Below are 21,107 nucleotides of genomic sequence, written 5' to 3'. Positions count from 1 at the left end.
TCAAGGTGTAGGAGGTCTGCAATTGGCGAGACAATCCAAAAGCATCATCCAAATCAAGGGACCAAATGGACAATTGGCAAATATCCATCCATTTGTGTTAGATTATTTGGAACCTTTGTTAGGGAGAGATTTAATGGCCCAGTGGGGTGTCACAATTGATATTCCAGACTCTCCACAGCATTTTTGTACAGCGGTCATTGAACAACAGCGCCCCACCCAAAAATTGAAGTGGAAAACAGACAAACCAGTTGAGGTGAAACAGTGGCCGCTCAGTAAACAAAAAATAAAGGCGCTTGAGGAGCTAGTGGAAGAGCAACTGAAAAAGGGTCACATTGTGGAGACCACGTCCCCGTGGAACTCTCCAGTGTTTGTCATTCAGAAAGCTGACAAAAAGAGATGGCGGCTCCTCCACGACCTCCGACAAATTAATAATGTCATTGAAGATATGGGCTCTCCCCAACCTGGTATGCCATCCCCAGCAATGCTTCCCCAGGATTGGAAATTAGCTGTTATTGATATAAAAGATATAAAAGATTGTTTTTTCCATATTCCCCTCCACCCTGACGATGCACCATGTTTCGCATTCTCAGTCCCCACCATCAACATGGAAGCCCCTATGAAAAGGTACCGTTGGACAGTTCTCCCTCAGGGCCTGAAGGCTTCCCCAGCGATCTGCCAGTGGTATGTCTCTTCCCTGCTTTCCCCAGTGCGTGCAGCCGCAGAAAAGGCCATCATCTATCATTATATGGATGATATCCTTGTGTGTGCCCCCAATGATGATTTACTCACACATGCACTTGACCTAACGATCGATGCATTGATTGTTGCAGGGTTCGAGCTCCAGGAAAAGAAAATTCAAAAGATGCCACCTTGGAAATATTTGGGCCTAGAAATTGGAAATAGGACCATTGTTCCTCAAAAACTAGAAATCAATCCAAAGATCAAGACCCTTGCGTATGTCCACAAGTTGTGTGGGTCTTTGAATTGGGTAAGACCATGGCTCGGTCTGACTAATGAAGACCTTGCCCCTCTTTTCAATTTATTGAAAGGGGGAGAGGACCCCAGTGCTCCTAGGTCTATTACCCCAGAGGCACGGAAAGCTCTAGAAAAGGTTCAGATTGCAATGTCCACAAGACAGGCCAACCGATGTCGGCCTGACCTGCCATTCAAATTTATCATCTTAGGTAAGTTGCCACACCTCCATGGAATCATTTTCCAGTGGGAGGAAAAACAAACGCCTAAGGCTAAGGGCACACCTAAAAAGGACCAGGACGAGAGGGACCCTCTCTTGATCATAGAATGGGTTTTCCTCAGTCACAAAAGGTCCAAGAGAATGACAAAGCCTCAGGAGCTGGTAGCAGAACTGATCTGGAAAGCAAGGAACCGGATCAGGGAGTTAGCAGGATGTGACTTTAAGTGCATTCACATTCCAATTGAGTTAAAATCAGGTCAAAATTCTATGCAAATAGTGGAACAATTGTTTCGAGAAAATGAAGTATTGCAGTTTGCTCTGGATTCCTACTCAGGACAAATTTCTGTCCACCGGCCTGCCCACAAAATTTTCAAACAAGATGTTCAATTTACTCTGAAATTGAGAAGTGCTCAGAGTAGGAGACCTTTAAAAAAGGCTCTGACTGTCTTTACAGATGCGTCCGGGAGGTCCCACAAGCCCGTTATGACTTGGAAGGATCCTCAAGCCCAGCAGTGGGAGACGGATGTTGCTGAGGTGGAAGGTTCACCTCAGGTTGCTGAATTGGCTGCTGTTGTTAGGGCCTTCAAAAGGTTCTCAGAACCATTCAATCTGATAACGGATTCTGCATATGTGGCAGGAGTAGTATCCAGGGCAGATCAAGCAATACTGCAAGAAGTGTCTAACATCACACTTTTCAAATTGCTCTCAAAACTTTTAAAGTTAGTCACTCACCGAGAGCAACCATTTTATGTGATGCACGTCAGGTCACACACTGACTTGCCAGGGTTTATCGCTGAAGGCAACAGAAGGGCAGATACTCCTGCTGCACCTGCAGTGATGGCCACTCTCCCAAATGTTTTTGAACAGGCAAAAATCAGCCACCAGATTTTCCACCAAAATGCACCTGGCCTGGTTCGTCAGTTTCACATCACTCGAGAACAGGCCAAAGCAATTGTGGACACATGCCCAAATTGCCAACAACATGCACTCCCTACAGTGAGTACAGGAGCAAACCCTAGGGGGTTGAACAGTTGTGAACTGTGGCAAACAGATGTCACACACATACAGTCATTTGGATGGCAGAAATATGTTCATGTTAGTGTAGATACCTTTTCTGGAGCGGTCTATGCTTCTGCCCACACAGAAGAGTCATCTATCAATGCCATTAAGCACCTCTTACAGGCTTTTTCTTTCATGGGCATCCCCAAGGAGTTGAAAACTGATAATGGGCCTGCCTATAAATCCAAGGAATTCAGGATCTTCCTGCAGCAATGGGGAGTAGAGCACAAAACTGGCATCCCCTACTCCCCTACAGGTCAAGCCATTGTAGAAAGGACTCACTGCAATATTAAAGGAGTCCTGGACCAGCAACAACAGGTTCTGAAGGTGGAACCTCCCCACATCTGGTTGTCCAGGGCGTTGTTCACAATAAATTTTCTGAATTGTTCCTTTGACAGCCTGAACCCATCCATCCTACGCCACTTTGGGGGGAGCAGTCATACGATGATGAAAGAAAAGCCTCCGGTTTTAGTAAAGGACCCTGAGACTTGGAAGACAGTGGGACCTTACAAATTGGTTACTTGGGGACATGGATAAGCCTGTGTGTCCACCCCCTCTGGGTTAAAGTGGGTTCCTTCCAAATGGGTAAGGCCCTATGTTCCCAAGGTCTCAGAGAAATCTACAGAAGCGCCCCAGGTTGCCAATGCTGCCTGGAGAAGGAAACGCCGCACGCGTTCTCTTGAGGAAATTCCATTTAAGCCTCCTTTCTGGAATAGTTTGTAATATATGTTTGTCTTAAGTTTCCTTGTACCAGTTTAGATCCCATGGTTCGTGTGTAGTCTTGAGACACCATGAGACCAAGCCTGCTCCTCGTCCTACTCGCGATCATCCCACCAGCAATCTCCTGGATAGTACCTCAGCCCAAAGCATGTATGGACTACCTTGGCAAAAGCCCTCGGACATCAAGAGAGAAACTGACGACTGACTGAGTGGACTGTTCAAAGGCTGGGGACTCTCGGGCTGGGTGGGATCTATTCTGAAAACTGTGTTTTTAGTACTGTTTATATTAGTTATTGTTGTTGTAGTTGTTAGCATTGTTTTTAGACTAGTCAAACGCATGGTTCTCAAGTTGATTTCAAGCTCATCTCCCCCTCCTGAAGTTTACCATTTGGAAGCCCTTAGTGCTCCAATGGATGACATGGAACCCTCAGTGGAAAGCACTGAACCTCCTGTAGAGGAGGAACCGATTTACCAACCATGGTTTGGCAAGCATTCTGCACCAGAAACCCAGTCCTCTTCTTTTTAAACAAAACTAGGGGGAGATGTTACAGTGTGATGGCCATTTCAAGTGTGCCAACCTTTCCCCTCCCCCTTTTGCCCTCCTCCTAAGAGCTGTCCATCAATCTTAACATTCCAGCAAGGGCGTTGTGTGGTTGGCAGAAGTTCAAAAGATGCCCCTCAGGTCCGGGCTCATTGGCCTGTCCAAGTGTCTTTATCCCTTGAGCCTTCCTCTCCTCCCACCTGGTTGGGCCTCACCTGTCCCTTCCCCTCCCCCTGTCCCCGGGCCTTAAAAGCAGACGAGACCATGCGGCCCGGGATTCTATTGGGAGCTGTTACAACATTCAGAGGTCTGTCATCCTGGAATAAAACTCTGGATTAAGACTCTATAATAGAATCCTCTCCTGTTTCTCTTCACCGTCGCCTGAACCTTTTCCACCAGAGGTGAACTGAGTTCCTACTTTGCCTGGATTTGTTCCGAGTGCCTAGCTGCAGCATCCAGCCGGCCAAAGGTATCTCTGGGGTGAAACACCACAGCTGCCGCCTTTGGTCCAGCAGCAAGGGTCAGATGCGGCCAGGCACGCCCCACCCGGAAATATATGGGAATAATATCCTATATAGGATGGCACCAGGGACTGCTCACACACTAAAGCTACAAGGGACAAAAACCTGTGCCGCAAAGGCCTGGCCTCTGCATTCCCACTGACAGTTCAACAACTCTAACCCAGAGAACTGCCTATTGGGAAAAGCCTTTCAATTCACTGACACCACCCAAAGTGCCCATCTAAACTTTGCCAAAGAGAGGAGGAATTAGAAGCCCATCTCAAAAGAAATGGCATCCCCTCCTCCAAAATCCAAAACATCCAGGGCCTGATCCTAGACAAAGGTGTCAGAACACTGCTATTGGGCATTACCCATGCGGGGCACTAGATACGCTTCACACCAAGACCCAGCGCAGCTTTTTACCTTGTCCAAAAGAAGTGTGCTGGCAGAATTTCAAGAAGGCTGCCTCGAGGAAGTGGAAAGCACATGCCAAATGGATTCTTTCAGGAAGGAGACTGCCTTCCAAAGATGGATACCGACTCCATGATTGTACAAATTGAGTCAGTGCTTCCAAACCAAATATGCCAGGATAGAAAGTTGCTGCAGCCCTTAAGCTGCACGACACAGCTTCTTATCTACACCTCCAACACTGGGGCTAAGTTCTTTCCTTCCCATGAGAAAACATTGCTGTTCTCCTTCAGGAACTTACCAAGCAAAAGTTGCATACCACGTCTGTTACTGACTCTGTCCAACAATGGCTCCTACACAGACGGGGCCAGGACAGAAATGTCTTGCTGGACTATACCTGCCCATGATACCTTATCAGCTGCCCTACCGACATTGCCACCATATCTTTTACTTGCCAAGCAAGGAAAGGCACTCCAAGTCACTTGGCTTTGCCTTGCCTCCAGTACCATGCCTTGTTTTCCTCGCCTACCCTACCCTAGCTTTGCTTGCTTGCCTATGGCTGCCTTGCCTAGCCCTTCAAATAACTTCCTGGCTTTGCTTTGCCTTGCCTACCACTCTTTGCCTTGCCTTCCATGCAGGTAAGGCAATGCAAAGCAAGTGTAGGCAATTGTAGGCAAGTCAAGGGAGAGGTTGGCAAGACTGAAGCCGTGAGGGGAAAGAAAACGGAGTGGTAGGTGAGAGAAGTCCCAGAAGTTAGAGGCAAGGTTGGGCGTAGGAAGTAATGGTAACCGGAAGGGCTAGGCAAGGCCAAGCTGTGGAGAGCTAGGGACCTGCGTGCGGAAGATCTCGGGCTGTATGGGTAGATAAGAAGGCCCCCCTCACCCTGCAGTCTGACCATTGCTCCGTACCCGGCCACACCCGGACAGACGTGAGCAGAGGGAAGTGACACAGACTGCCCAGTCCATAAATACCCCTGAGACCCCTCAATAAACGCCATTTGCTGTCCACCACATTGGTGTATGTAGCATTGGACCGAGTGACCCTGGGCCTTGGGTCACCGTGCCGGACCTCCCGAACCAGGTCGCTACGCCATAACGGCAACATCTGGTGCCGAAACCCGGGAAAATCGCAGCGCCCGGAGTTCGGGATTTCGCCTGGACAGGGGACCGGCGGCTGCACAGCAGGCCTAGTGCAGCAGGGGGGACGCCCCCGGACCAGCGTGGACCATGAAAGCCATAGCGAAGGTCGTATCTCAGATGCATGCTCAATGGGGGATTGATTGTAAGCTAAAAGATTTATGTCTTGCTATACCGAGACTTATTAAGCTGGGGGCGATAGACAGCCCGGTGGATATTCTCCATCCGGAGATATGGGATACTTGTACAAAGGTTTTAGCTGAGGAGACTATGTCCTCAGGCTCAGGGAAAGCTCTAAAGTCATGGGGCAGAGTCGTGCAGGCTCTGCAGAAAGCTAGAGAAGAGCAGGAGACCTGGAAAGCCGCACAGGCTTGGTTATTAGCCACGCCGCAGTTGGGGGTGGGCGCGGCAACGCAGACTGCAGAGGGCTTCAATCAGATCGGCACCGCGGAACCGCGAACGCTGGATTCCCCCGAGCAGACCGCTTCACCATCGGGGGGGGGGGGGGGGAACGCGCGCGGGTGTTTTGGCGGGGGTTAATGGAGGAGGCGCGGGAGACGGCGAAATTGCCGGACCCCGAAGGGGTGGATAAAAGCGCACCCCCTCCGTATGCGTTTGAAAATGGCGCCGAACCGCGTGTTCAGGGCGGAAAGGGAAACACACGGGGGGCGGAAATGCAGTCAGCCTGCTTAACAACGCATGTGCTGGTGAGCGGGGGGACGGGGCGGCCCCCGCGGAGGAGCGTAAGGCCAATCGGAGCGCTCAGTTCACTTTAGGTCCTTATAGGGCAAGGACCTCCCCCAGCAGGAGGCAGGTTGACCCCAGGGGGAGGGAACGGCCCGACCCCCGCAAGAAGGGGCGGGGTCAGAGCCCGAGAAAAAGGCAGAGCAGCCCGGAAACGTCCGGGCAGTTGACTTCCGGCTCGGACTCGGACTCGGACTCGGACTCGAGCTCCGAGCTCGAGAGGGGATCAGGGAGTTCCGACTCGGATTCGGGTTTTAACAGAAGGAGAGCAGTGGCATACAAGGTCACTAGCCACAGCGCTCCTGCATGGGTGAAGGGGATATCGGAGAAAGATCGAACTCCGCTTACAGACTGGCGGAAAATAAAAATAGCGTGTGCTGAATGGACTCCGTCGGCGAAACTGGTGTTCCCGGTTCGGGTGGGGGGAGCCGGCGGGAATCAAAGGACCTATTCCCCGGTAAACCCGAAAGACGTGTAGGCAATTATTAAAGCAATTGCAGATAGGGGAATTAATTCTGCCATGGTTTCCACACTCATTGACAGCGTTTTTGGAGGGGATGACATGTTACCTTTTGATATTAAGCAGACTTGCAGAATGATTTTTGATGGGGCAGGGATGATCATTTTTAAGCAGGAATGGGAGGATAACTGTATTAAGCAGCTGGCCCTGGTAACAGGGGCAGACCATCCACTGCACGGCTCCAGCATACAGAGGCTAATGGGCACAGACCCTACAATGATCACCCCCCAGGCACAGGCTGAGGGCTTGCGGGCACATGAGGTTATGACAACAACCCGTGCTGCCCGAGAAGCCATCTGTGTTGCTTCCAAAGTAATAGCCAAACCGTCGCCTTGGTCCACAATAAAGCAGAGTGAGAGTGAAAGCTTCACTCAGTTTGTGGATCGTTTACAGGCTGCCTTAGATTCCTCAACATTACCCTCAGAGGCAAAGGGTCCTGTGCTGGCAGAGTGCCTACGCCAGCAATGCAACTTAGCCACCAAGGACATTTTAAGATCACTGCCGCAAGGGTCTAATCTAGCTGCCATGATCAGACACGTTGCAAAGGAAGAACACCTAGCTCCCATTCAAGCAGCAGTTCACACTGCAATAACGAGTGTCATGGCATGCTTTAAGTGTGGCCAAGCTGGGCACGTGGCAACAAACTGCCCCCAATCAGGACGCCCACCAGCAGCTGCTCCACCACGCCAGGGGAGACCTAGGGGACCATGCTGGGCATGTGGAAAGAAAGGGCATTTAGCTGAGGAATGCAGATCCAGGCATCAGGGAAACGGGAGAGGGAGGGGGCAGCCGGGCCGTATCCAGCCTCCTCCCACCTGGAACATGCAGCGGCCCAGCTACAGCAACCCCCAATGGGGCACACGGCTCTCATGCCCACCACCTCCACCCCCTCAGGGAATGACCAACTTTGTCGCCCAGCCAATGGCTCAATCGAACCCACCTGCACCTCAGGAATACCAAGAACCGCTCCCTGGGGCTGAGGCCCCTGGGTGGCTTTGGCCATGAAAGCATGGGAACGGGACCCATGGGTGGCCTTCGCTGCGAAGGTGGGGAAACACCCACTGATCGTGTGGGCAGTGTGTCGTCTCCACAACAGCTCCGACGACTCGGCCATCTGCCTTCCCTTTTGGGTGGACACAGGGTCAGATGTCACCGTCATCCCAGACATACATTGGCCTCGACCATGGAAGCTAGAAGTAGCCCCCATGGTGGGCGGAGTTGGAGGGCTGTCCCGAGCCCACAAGAGCACCCAACCAGTGGCAATAACCCTCTGCACCGAGAGAGGACCGGGAAGAACTATCACCCTCACTGCATATGTGATGTCGGACTGCCCACCCTTGCTAGTGAGGGATGCCCTAGCCCTGCTGGATGTTAGGGTGACAAATTTATTCTAAGGGCCACTGTCGCGTACCCGCCATTGCCCATCAAGCTGACTTGGAAATCAGCCGACCCAGTGTGGGTCGAACAGTGGCCCTTGTCAACGCCTCGAATGACTGCCCTCATTGAGTTAGTTAGCCGTGAATTACACAAGAATCATATAGAACCCTCCACGAGTCCATGGAACACTCCGATCTTCGTAATACCTAAGCGGTCTGGTGAAGGCTTTCGACTCCTGCATGACTTGCGAGAAGTGAACAAGAGAATCCAGCCTATGGGCCCTGTGCAAACTTCGCTGCCCATGAACTCTGTGATACCGAAAGGACAACCCTGTGCAGTGCTCGACATCAAAGACTGCTTCTTTTCTATTCCCCTGCACGAAGACGACAAGGAGCGTTTCGCCTTCTCCATCGTCTTCCCAAACAGCCAGCGGCCCAACCTACGCTTCCAATGGAGGATGCTTCCACAAGGAATGCTCAACTCCCCGACTATCTGCCAGATCACCGTGGACCGAGCGCTAGCACCAGTCCGGCAGAGCAACCCGACTGTAACCATCGTGCAGTACATGGACGACATCCTGATCGCCGCACCATCCACGAGACAAGTGGACCAGCTGGTGTCTACCATCTCCGAGACCTTAAGGACAAATGGCTTTGAGGTAGCGAGTGCAAAAATAAAAAAGGGACCGTGCGTGACCTTCCTAGGAGTGGGAATCACAAGCTCCTACATAACTCCTCCCCAGATGAAAATCCGCTGAGACATCAAGACGCTCCACGACATGCAACAGCTGGTAGGGTCCTTACAGTGGCTCCACAACATCATCCTGATTCCTCCCGAGGTCATGGACCCTCTGAATGACCTCTTGAAAGGGAAGAACCCATGGGAACAAAAAACCCTGACACCGGAAGCAGTATGCTCGCTCAACTTCATCGAACGTCAGATGTCAGAGAGCATGCTCACCAGATGGGACTCAAGTGCTCCAGTCGATCTGTATGTCCACTTTACAAAAAAGGGGGGAGTGGGAGCCTTAGCCCAAGGACCCCCCGACAAGGCCCAACCAATACTATGGGTGCTCTTGGGGAAGCCGTCGCGTGCCTTTTCCCCGGGAGTCGAGTGCCTCTGCAGCCTCATCATGAAAGGCAGGAAACTCGCCCTAAGACATCTGGGCATCGAACCTTCCAGGATAAGCTTGCCTCTCCGCAAACAGCTCTCTGCGCAGTCAACAACAATATCGGAATATCTAGCCATGGCCCTTACAGGCTTTGGAGGAGAGATTCGCTACGCGGAAAAACCCCCTTGGACTCGGCTGCTCACGGTCATCGATATCGACCTCCCACCAAAAGTACTTGACCGATCGCAGGCGGGACCAACCATCTACACGGACGCATCATCGCAGACCTCCACCGCGGCGGCAGTATGGCAGTCAGGAGAACAGTGGCAATGTGTCAAGGCAACCGACCCCACGCTTTCAGTCCAACAGCTTGAAGCAGCAGCTGTAGTGCTAGCGTGCGGACTGTTCCCAGAAGAACACCTTAACATTGTGACTGATTCCATATTTGTGGCCAAGCTCTGCCTAGCCATGTCCGGACCAGGTGTGTCAGTGTCCACAGTGGCAACGATGCTGGAGGAAGCACTCTATTCACGGAAAGGCACCATATCAGTCATCCACGTCAACAGCCACGACCCGGTCAAAGGATTCTACCAAATAGGCAACGACAAGGCTGACGCCGCCGCAAAGGGCGTATGGACACTGAAAGAAGCTCGTCAGTTGCACGAATCCCTTCACATCGGAGCTAAAGCGCTTGCGAAAAGGTGCGGGATTTCTACCGCAGACGCAAAGCACGTTGTCGCTACGTGCCCCCACTGCCAGAAGTCGCCACTGTGGTCGAGTGGCATCAACCCCAGAGGCCTCAAAGCCTCAGAAATATGGCAAACAGACTTTACACAATGCCAGCTGTTGAAACCCCGAGCGTGGCTCGCGGTTACCGTAGATACGTACAGCGGCATGATTGTGGCCACACAGCATCTCAAGACCGATTCCAAAGCGACCATCCAACATTGGCTAACAGCCATGGCATGGCTTGGAGTTCCAAAACAGATCAAAACAGATAACGGCCCAAACTTCATCTCAAAGGTAGTCCAAGCATTCGCCTCGAAATGGAACCTCGCCTTGGTGCATGGCATCCCATACAACAGCACCGGGCAAGCCATCGTCGAAAGAGCAAACCAGACTCTGAAAACTAAGCTGGAAGTGCTAGCAAAGGCAGAAGGCTTCACCAATGCCATTCCCCCGGGTGACCAGGCGCGCATGCTGGCAACTGCGCTGCTAGCGTTAAATCAATTCCCTAGGGGGGACGAAACAAACAGTCCTGCTCAGAGACACTGGGCCACTCGGGCACTAGAGGAAGGCCCACGGGTGGTGATCAAAAATGAACTAGGGGAGTGGGAACAGGGTTGGAGATTGGTGCTCACGGGACGGGGATATGCGGCCATTAAAAAGGACGGGGACATTAAATGGTGTCCACTCAAATCTATCAAACCAGACCTTCATAGAGAAACTCATGAGAATTGTAAGACTTTGTTTGCAGGACTGGATCATTGGACGTCCCCGAAACTCATATGCCCCACTACTGGGAAAGAGAGAGAGGCCAACGAGCAACCCGACATCACCTGAGAAGCTCGTGCCATCAAAATTAAAGCAGCAACGGTATCTCTGTGTGATCTTGTTTCTAGGGTTAGTAGGCGGAGGACAAGCAGACACAAAACATTACCCTCACCAGCCATTCAGGTGGGTTCTACGCCATCTCTCAGGTGAAGGGGTCATCAAAGAAATTGTTACAGCTGACACCCCATCTTTCGAGTTCAGGTTAAAAGACATTTTTCCCATGCATACAGGGCACCCCAGATTTCAGGAAGGGAGGGAAGTTCCAGTGGGTGATCCCAGCTGCATCGGGAATGTGGGTCTGTCACGGATCCGGGGTAAGCCCATGTGTACTCCTTGACAAATTCGACCATTCTACTGACTTTTGTGTCCAAGTTCTAATTGTCCCCAGAGTCCTGTATCGCCAGGAAGAAGAGGTGTACCGCTTGTTCAAGGAACCCAACCGGCTCTACAAACGAGAGGTGATAACAGGCATCACCATCGCAATGCTCCTCGGTTTAGGAGCTACCGGCGCTGCCACAGGCATCTCGGCCCTTGCAACACAACATCAGGGACTGGCACAACTGCAGATGACAGTTGATGAGGACTTGCAAAGGATCGAGAAATCCATCTCTTCCCTGGAAAAATCCCTTTCCTCACTCTCAGAGGTTGTCCTCCAAAACAGGAGAGGACTGGACCTCTTACTCATGCAGCAAGGAGGCCTGTGTGCTGCCTTGAAAGAGGAATGCTGCTTTTATGCAGACCACACCGGAGTCGTCAGAGACTCCATGGCCAAACTGAGAAATCGGCTAAACCTAAGGAAAGCAGATAGAGAAGCTCAACAGGGCTGGTTCGAGTCGTGGTTCAACCGGTCTCCATGGCTCACCACCCTGATTTCTACCCTAATAGGCCCAGTCACTATAATCTTACTAACCCTAATCTTCGGGCCTTGCATATTAAACAAACTGGTGCTATTTGTTAAAAGGCGTTTGGAAGCGGCTAACATTCTGTTTCTCGAGCGCCGACAATTACCTTAAAGCGTGCCACTTACTAACACACTTACGATTTTACGCTAATTCTACTAACCCATGAAATTTTGTAACCTTTACATTTTATAAGATTTTTACTAATCATGAGGGGGGGGGAAATGTGGAGAGCTAGGGACCTGCGTGCGGAAGATCTCGGGCTGTATGGGTAGATAAGAAGGCCCCCCTCACCCTGCAGTCTGACCATTGCTCCGTACCCGGCCACACCCGGACAGACGTGAGCAGAGGGAAGTGACACAGACTGCCCAGTCCATAAATACCCCTGAGACCCCTCAATAAATGCCATTTGCTGTCCACCACATTGGTGTATGTAGCATTGGACCGAGTGACCCTGGGCCTTGGGTCACCGTGCCGGACCTCCCGAACCAGGTCGCTATGCCATAACGGCAACACCAAGCCCTGTAGGAAAACTGCAGGCAGGTCAAATGTGAAGCATAGGCATGCAAGGGAATGCAAAGCAATGGAGAATCAGCAGGACAAGGCAAGGAAACTGTTGGGTTGCCAAAGCAAGGCAAGTGCCAGGTCCATTCAAAGATTGCTGGTACACAAAAGCGGCCCGGACAGACCACTCTGTCCAGTCTTGATCTTACATGGGCCATCTCTAATCTGCACCTAAGACACTTGGGTTATCTGCTTTCCTTTGTATGCAAAAGGACTGTCATTCTGCTCCTGAAGCCCAAGGGTGAAAGATGAACTTTGTGTACAAAATTCAAGACAAGTAAGGATAGATGTCAGAAGAAAGCTGTCAGGACAGATAGGTGTGCTTGCATGTGACCTCCTCCAGGCTTCCTCTCACATGCTCCTGAAACACTGGGGCCTTGAGAAAAAAAAGCCAGTGAAAGCCTGGTGAATCCTAAGAGAAGCAGGCAGGGCAATGCAAGTTGAAGAAATTCCACAAAAAGAGAGGTGGTGAATTCCAGGTGGGGGACTGGTGAAGAAGGTAATGCAAAGCAAGGAAGGGGTTCAAGGGCAAGGCAAGACAAGTGGTGGCTTTGCCAGGCAACACAAAAGAGAGGGAGACAAGGTAATAAGAGTCCTAGAAGGAGAAGGAAATGAAAGATTGGAGCTGGACAAATGGGAAGGAAAAGAAGGATAGGTGAGCAAGTCAGTGCAAGGCACTGGGTTGGTATGAAGGGCAAGGGAAGGACATGCATGGGTCAGGAAGGCAAGGGAAAAGAAAGGAATGGTCAGCAATGACAAGGAAGTGCAAGATTGGGTAGGAAAGGCAAGGCAATGTAGGGGAGGGATAGGCAACACAATGAGTATCTTAACAGGAAATGTGCATGCACAGCAAGGCCAAGACAGAAGTGGTAGAGAGGTCAAGGTGGGAAATAGGTGAGTGCAGCTAAGAAAGAAAGAAAGAAAGTGCATAGCTCTCTCATGTGTGTGTGTGTGTGTGTGTGTGTGAAGTTTGCAGGATGTAAAGCAAAGAAAGCTGTCTCTTGATTGTGGAGTGAATGGATGTTTTCGAACGTGAGTGGCAAGGTCCAAGCAACCTTTTCATCCTGGTACATCTGTGTGTGTGAAACATAGTCAGAAACGTCTCCTTTTAGATTCAGACTGCAAGCAGGACACAGAATGTGACAGTGTGAATAGCTGAGCAGGAAAGCACATCACATGAGCATGTTTCAACAGAAGCAGTTATCCGAAAGGAGATGGACATGTGGGACTCCAGCAATATGGCAATGCACTCAGCTGAGAAGCAAAGTGCAATGCCTCGGTGCATGCTCTGAAAATAAAAGGCTGCAAGGAAAAGACAAGGGGACAGGTCAGTGAAAGCTTTCTGTCCTGGCACACTGAGCTGTTTGAAGGTGAACCGCTGTTTGGTTTCACTAAGGACTCAGCGACACGGACAGGATGTGCTTGTCCATGTAGCTGAGAAGGAAAGTGAGAATCACCGGTACGTTTGGCAGAGTTTGTAGGCTGCAAGGAGAAGGTGACGGCCAGGCCTGGCTTTGGGCTGTGGCACTTGTTGCAAGGAAGAAGCTGCTGGATGGTTTAAGCTTTTGGGGATCTGCGAGAGTGAAAGACTACGCTGGTACCTCATTAAACTAATGATTGTTGATCATCCGGCTGAATCTATGACATAAACCAGAAGTGAAATTTCCCCCCCATTTACCTCAGTTTTTTCACCTTTTCATCCAACAGCCTGGGCCTTTTTGAAGCTGCTGTCAAACGCCTTGCCTTGAAAGCTAGAAGTGTCTCAGTTCACCCGCTAAGAAACATGGAAAACAGCTCAAGTCAATTTCAGAATTGCCCTGAGCAGAGCTGGTGTTTCGGTACCATAAATTTCCATTGCGAATATGTGCAAGAATCACCATTTTATTAGGCAAACATTTGAAATACACTAGCAGCTTCATCTTCTTGTCATTGCAGTCCTTGGAAGTTTTGCTATTTACTGAAGCAGGAAACAGATCAAACATGAGAAGCTTAACAATCCAAGCTCACTGGCCATTGTGCAAATAGCACTTGATGAATTCAAGTTACCATTGTAACATACAGAATGGCTCATGCAAGAAAATGGATGTGTCGTTCTTCACGGGGGCAGAAAACCTTTCTACCATGTGAACTCTCGGAGTAATCCATCATGCCTCAGTGTGCTGCGGCTGGTCAGAGAGCTACACGATGGGTCTCTGTGCCCATGGCACTCTCAGGGCTCAAAGCTGCACATAAACTCCCCACCTTACAGACACGCAAGTAAAGTCCACGGAAAATGCCGTTCTCCAGACAGCTTACTGAAACCAGCTAGGAGTTCCCAGCATCACGCTGGGCACTTGTGTCCACAGATGGCTTTGCTTTTAATGAATCCAGAACAGAGTTGCATTTTTCTAGTCTTTAGCTCTACTAAGGTATTTTATGTAACATGGTGAGAAAAAATTTGTTTTGACAATGATAAATAACAGAGTGGATAATTTACCTTTTGCTGCTATCTTCTTTTGCTGCTCCATTTTGCTTGCTTTGTTATTGCTTTCTGTCAAAGAAACACTAGCAAAAACCCTCATCAAGTCTTGCTGTGAAGACAGACTGCCAGAATAGTAGAGAAACTTCAAACCTTTATAAGACCCTTGTAGCACGTGTCTTGGTCAATTTGTATGCAGATCCTTTCTTCCAGCAGGACTTTTTTGCACCGTTAGCGCACATTGAACTGAATCCAGTACAAAAGCAGTGAATAGAGGAACTGTTCTCTTTTCATTTGAATGGTGATAAAAATGCATATCAAATAAAAGCATTTTAGAGCAGCAGGAAGATTTTCTATGTAGCTAGCAAATCATAAAAAGATGCATATTTACCGGTTGGGTTCCTCTCGGAATTTACAAGAATTCCAGACAGAAAACAGAGCTTAGTAAACTGCAAATATAAATCACAGTATCTAGAAAGGTGACGTGAAAAAGAGCAAGAGGAAGAAAACCAAAAAGAAAACCAAAGGAAGCCAGAAATAAGGCACAACCTCTCCTCCTTTTCTGCTTACTACAGTACCTTAGAAGTACCTTCAAGTGTCCTAACAGTCACATAAGTAGAAAACTGTGCCAAGAACAATTGTGGAAAACTGTGGAAAACCATGCTATCCGAACAGAAACATAGGATTTGCTTTCACGACAATTAAATCTGCATGCAATGCATACAGTAAGGATATGTTTTGCATATTCAAAAACAATTTAAAAATATTTCCAAACTGAAGGGACTGCTTTTTATTTGTTTTGAATTACTTGGCTAAATATGGCAAACGTTAAAATATTGCAGAGATGTGGTTCATTTTAGAGTTGCCAGCTGCAAAGGAGGGAAGCATTTTGTGTGCTTAAGAAAGTAAAGTATTGGAGAGTGCTTTTGTTACTTCTTTAGAAGGTTAGAATATGCATAAAAGATGCTAGCTGGGGAGTCCAGCACAGAGCAATGAAGGAGCTTGAATTCACCTTCTTGGGAAGTTTTAAAATGCACATTAACTTGTCATGATTTGACACTGGCACAATGCCAGTGCCCCCCATGAAAATATATGCACCCTGGTGTCTACTGTGAGATGTGACCAGGAATAAGCAAAGCAGCCCCCCACTTAGAAATAAAGAAAAGAAAACTTTAATAACTAAACTACAACTCTAAGTAACAAGAAACACACAGGGAAAATGAAAACTTTCCAAAAACATTTCTTCCTCCCTCCACCAAATTTCCAATACATCCATCCCCCAAATCACCAACTTTCGGTCCATCACCACCTTTTGGATAATCAATTCTCAGTTCAACAAGAGGAGAGGAGTCCTTCTTGTGCCATAGGCTTCCCCAGGAAACACAGTTGAAACCTTGTGTGTTTCCGTGTCACTCGTGGCACCGCCCGGAGTACATCTGCCGTTGTGACCTCTTCCTTCCATGTCCAGTGCTCTCACCACTGCACATGGACCAGAGCTGCTTCTGGGGTCGTCTTTTTTAAGGATGCTTTGTCCCGTTCCAAAAAGAGCACAGTCTCACCTTCGGGACACCTGTTCCCCCCAAATTTCACCCCCTGGGGCTGAGGGGTACCCACACTGAACCCTCTTGGCTCTGAGCCATCACCTCCCCCTGGATGCAGTCTCTGTGTTATGGGAAACATGGTTCTGTCCATGGCTATAACAAGAAGAGTCCAGCAAAAGCTACTCCATCATCTCTTCCCACCTAAGATTCTTCTCTACTCTTCCGCATCTTTCACTTGCACAAACCTCATCATACTTGCCCATTTCTTCCTCTATTTCATCTCTATCTCTCTTCTAGGAAGGTTAATGTTCTGCAAAGTTCTTATTGTCCAAAAAAGGGTTAAAAGCTCGGGTTCTGCCCTCCCAAAGCAGCCGGACACCTTCTAGCTGCTACCCCCCCCCCCCCCTTCTCCACTGGCCGGGCTGTGCTGCCAGCACATGATATCAAATTTCAAGGTGGCACAGGCTCTCTCTCTCTGTCTCCTGGGGAGGGGGGGGGGGGGGGGGGGGGGGGCTGCACGATGCCTCTCGGTGCTCTTCCACCCTTCCATCCTTGGGCCAGGCCTACCTCACCCGGCTGCATGGCTTCCCCTCCCCCGCCCAGCAGCAGCATCTGGGCCGGCGGAGATATCCGAACTCTTCCCTCACTGGAACCCAAGAGATCTTCCCCAGGGAGTGCTCTGCTTTTAATCCCTGTGTTCTCAGAGGCATATCCAATGTCCCCAGTGGGCACACCAGGTGCCAATATTAAAATCTGATCACCTATTGGCTTGACCACAGCATATCCAAGAAAACTTACTTCTTCTCAAACCACAACATAACTTTAGGACAGGAGCTAAGCCATCGTAACCTTTGTTGAGTATGTCTGTGTAGACAGAGTTTCCATCACTGCAGAAGGAATGTCATTTAACCCACATAATCATCTCTAGCTGCTAAGCTGCACTTACTGCAGAATATCTGCAACATATTTTACAGGGTGGGCTTTTATGTGTAATCCCTGTGTAACATTCCAGAGAGAAGTATTTTGGGGGGGGGGGGGGAAACAGGACGACACCTCTAACTTTTAACTATTTCAAATAATGGTAACATTTGAAAGTAAAAAAAGATCTAAAACCTTTCTTTCCTAGACATATTACCAGCACAAACTGTACAAGAATTTATGACGCTTTTGATTATGGCAGCATAACTCTTGCCCTGGACTATTCCTTAAGAAACAAAGTCCTCGCTAGAAATAAAACAAAATTAGCCAAAATATTGGGCTGGATGATTTCAAAGGCTATGTACTAAAGGCCAAACACTTGTAATAATAGTAATGAGTGGACTAAAAGTTAAATCAATACAGCATAACTCAGTTCAAAGATATCTTGTGTCCTAATGTTCTCACAGAAGGCTGTAAAAAACCCTCTATTTTTGTGTGTTTGTTTTATCCATTTAGATGTACCTTCTACTTCTTTCCACTGTATGAGAATGTTTATGACAAGATTGGATGACCTCATGCAAACTTCTATAAGTAAAGAGAAGCCAGTAAAGAAAGGCAAAATTGTTATTGCAGGTGGAAAGAGGGAGGCCAACAAAAGAAAACAAAAGAACAATAATAATTAAATGCCCCCCTGTCTTTTTTAAAAAGTAAAGGCACAGACAAGAAAGAACAACTGCAAAATTCTCACTAGAAAAACACACTTTATCTGGCTCAAGTATTTTGTGGTACATTTCTTGCTGTTTTCTCATGCCAAGCATCTTAACCATTGAAGGTGTCCCTTTTCTCTTTGTGGAATACAGCTAGGAAGATGGCTGTGTCATTGCTGACAAGCTGCTATTCTCAGAGGTGTCCAGCTGAAAGTCCTAGATGAACTGATTTGCTCTGTCACTTTGATATGGCATGACTTCACCACTTACAGTTCCAGCACCTGAAGTTGCCCAGCCCTACAATTCTTTACCCCTTGAATGGTTATATAAGCTCCTTGGCAACTGGCATTTATAAGTACATGAAACTATGCAGAATTTGCCCTATGAGATGATGCCAAATGAGTCACGCCAGTAGATTAACTAGGGCATGCAAAGCAGAGAGGGGGGAATGAGAGCACAAGAAGAGAGTACACAAGAAGAGAGTACAATCTACTTTTATCTGCAACAGGGCTAACACCATAGAGATCAAAATTAACACAGATCCTCCTAGGGGTAATTCTTGACAAAGACAAAGACTTCCTTTTGTGTTCATAGGCCTGGAATATTTAGCTTTGGAATATCAACTCAGTTACAAATGGAACTGCAGGAGGGAGCCACCATTCTTACGATGAACTTTGATATGTGTATAACCTCTCATGGGGATCCATCTTTGTCACACACATCACATTTTATAAGAGAAGAGGCATTGTTGAATTGCTTCAGTGAAAAAAAATCTTAAATGCACTCCGAATGGAATTAGGATCCAAAGGAGCCAGTATTTCAAGAAAGCCTGAGATATTGCCTGTGCTGAAATCCCTTCTAAGAGGTTCATTTAAGGTACCAAATTCTCCATTGAAATACTGGCAGATTAGTCAGAGGAGAAAAGCAATCTTTTAAAATGGTCCAATGGGAAGACAGGGCTTGCAGGGAATTTAGTACTTGCTGCTATATTGCCTACATTCCAGGAAAGAGTATTAAATACTGAAATATGACCCATGGAAGATGAAGTCTTTGTGAATGCGAAAGTTCAGTGCATGGCAATCTCAGAAAGGAACCCATCAAAGCCCTTGAAATGCCAACACACAAGTTGTGAGCTGGCAGTGCATGCCCGTTTTTAGCAAACCACAGCAAAATGCAGATGACAAAACAAGGCCATTAAGTCACATACAGTATGAAGCAGTATGAAAGAGGAAAGCAGCTGAGAGCATCAACCCTGCTAAGTAGTCTCAGTATTCTTATTGACATTAGCAGAAATTTGAAATGAGTCTATGAAAATTACAAACAAGGCAAAAGAAAAGGGAGCGATGACTCCTCTGGCATAGTGTTTCCTAACAGGGATCTTCAAAATGTAAAGATTGTATCATCCTTTAAACTGATGGAAGGTACTAAAACAACAGGAAGGAAATGGCATCAAAGGCTAGAAAGACTCTGGGCAGTGTACTTCTAGACAGAAAGGCCACTGATGGAAAACCGACTAAACTGGCACCAATGCAGCAGCATTGTATTAAAGCCCAGAAATGTCCACCGCTTCACTCTCTGCCATTCCATTCATATGCACACAGCAGCTCTGCAACATTCCTACTGATCATCTCCTTGGCAAACTGGGAGTGAGGGTCCGTAGTGATGCAGAGTCCCCAGGAAGGTGCAAAGGAGAGCTGCTTTATTGCAAAAACCAGACTTTTGAAGCACTCAGGCCTTTATCAGTTCGATAGCTTTAAGCCATAACAAACATCATTCAACCAACCACCATACACCACGTTGTGAATACGCGATGGTTCTAGAACTTGTTGATCTACCTCTAATTCAGCTGTCTCACCTTCCCATAGTCCTTTTCTACTTAGCCAAAGTAACGGGCCTCAGCCCAAGGCCTTCCTTTTGTAAGCTTCTACCTATATGCAGCAGCAAACCACTAGTTTCTTCCGTGCCAAGAGTTTAGGTAGACGATTTGCATCTGCCCTTCCAGTGAAACCTAATGGGGAGAGAAAATCCTGTCAGAGATGTTCAGTCATTCCATTTTCTAGACAGGCCTAATAAAAAGAAAAGCAAGCTATAGGATTGTGTATTTGCTCTTACAAAACACCTGCTGCCATCTGACAATGAACTAGCAGAAAATCAGCAAAAATGAGACTTGAGGCAAATAACCCTTTGAAGGGAATAATGACGTGATCAATAAAGACAACACATTTCCAGGCTATCGAGATACTTGAAATGTCAGCAACGGCTTGAGAGCAGAGGGTGAACTAATGGGGAAAGGTTAAAAGAATCCCAAGAAAAACATGACCAAAGATTAAAAGAATCCCAAGAAAAAACATGGGCAACTGACCTGTTGAAGCCTTCAGGAAATCAGTGGCCGCTGATTTAGATAGGCCTTTCAAGTTAATTTACCTGTGAACCTTCCACTCCTTTTCACCTGTCACCATCACAGGGTGAATTGTGACCATGGAATCACAATTCTTTGGATTCTGTTCTTAGCTTTAGGAGAGAAGTACAGCAGCTGAAGTACCTGTTACTGATGTGATACCCAGGAACACAGAGTTGACACATTTCATTCATGTCCAATCACAACTAGCAATACTAAGAGGATAGGATTGGCTTCTTTTCATTACGCTTTTCTTGTTTTACAGCCTGCTCTGATTCTGGTGAAACTATTTCATTAGCTTCTCTCCAAAAAGGAGAAAGTCCAATTCAATGTCCCTCCCTACTGGTGCAGGTTTACCATTCGGTTTGTCGAGCCTAAAAATGGAATTGGAACTAGCAGGAATTACTGTGTTTTAAGCGTCTGGTCCATTCAGACAATCTCAGGTTGATAAAAGCCTAGATGCTATTGGCTAAATACTGTTTCCCCCAAGAGTGGATGCATGCAATTTAATCCAACTTTTTGTAACAAACACCAGTAATACAAAATCCAGTCATACAAAAGAGTCACAAAGAAGCAGGAAGAATTATTGGACCATTTAGGGAAGCAATCTTCTCACCTTCTTTTGGAGTGAGCATAATCTGCTAGCTGAAGTAACAAACTTGAGGACAGAAATCTCCCTAGCACTGAGAAGTTGCTGACAAGGGAACCACCTAAGCTCTGTGACTTTCCCCTTTCCATTCATTGGTCAAGCCTAGTAGCC

The sequence above is a fragment of the Agelaius phoeniceus genome, chromosome W, assembly GCF_051311805.1.
Source record: "Agelaius phoeniceus isolate bAgePho1 chromosome W, bAgePho1.hap1, whole genome shotgun sequence".
NCBI lineage: Eukaryota > Metazoa > Chordata > Aves > Passeriformes > Icteridae > Agelaius > Agelaius phoeniceus.
The sequence above is the reverse complement of the archived record's forward strand: the minus strand, read 5'-3'. Positions refer to the sequence as shown.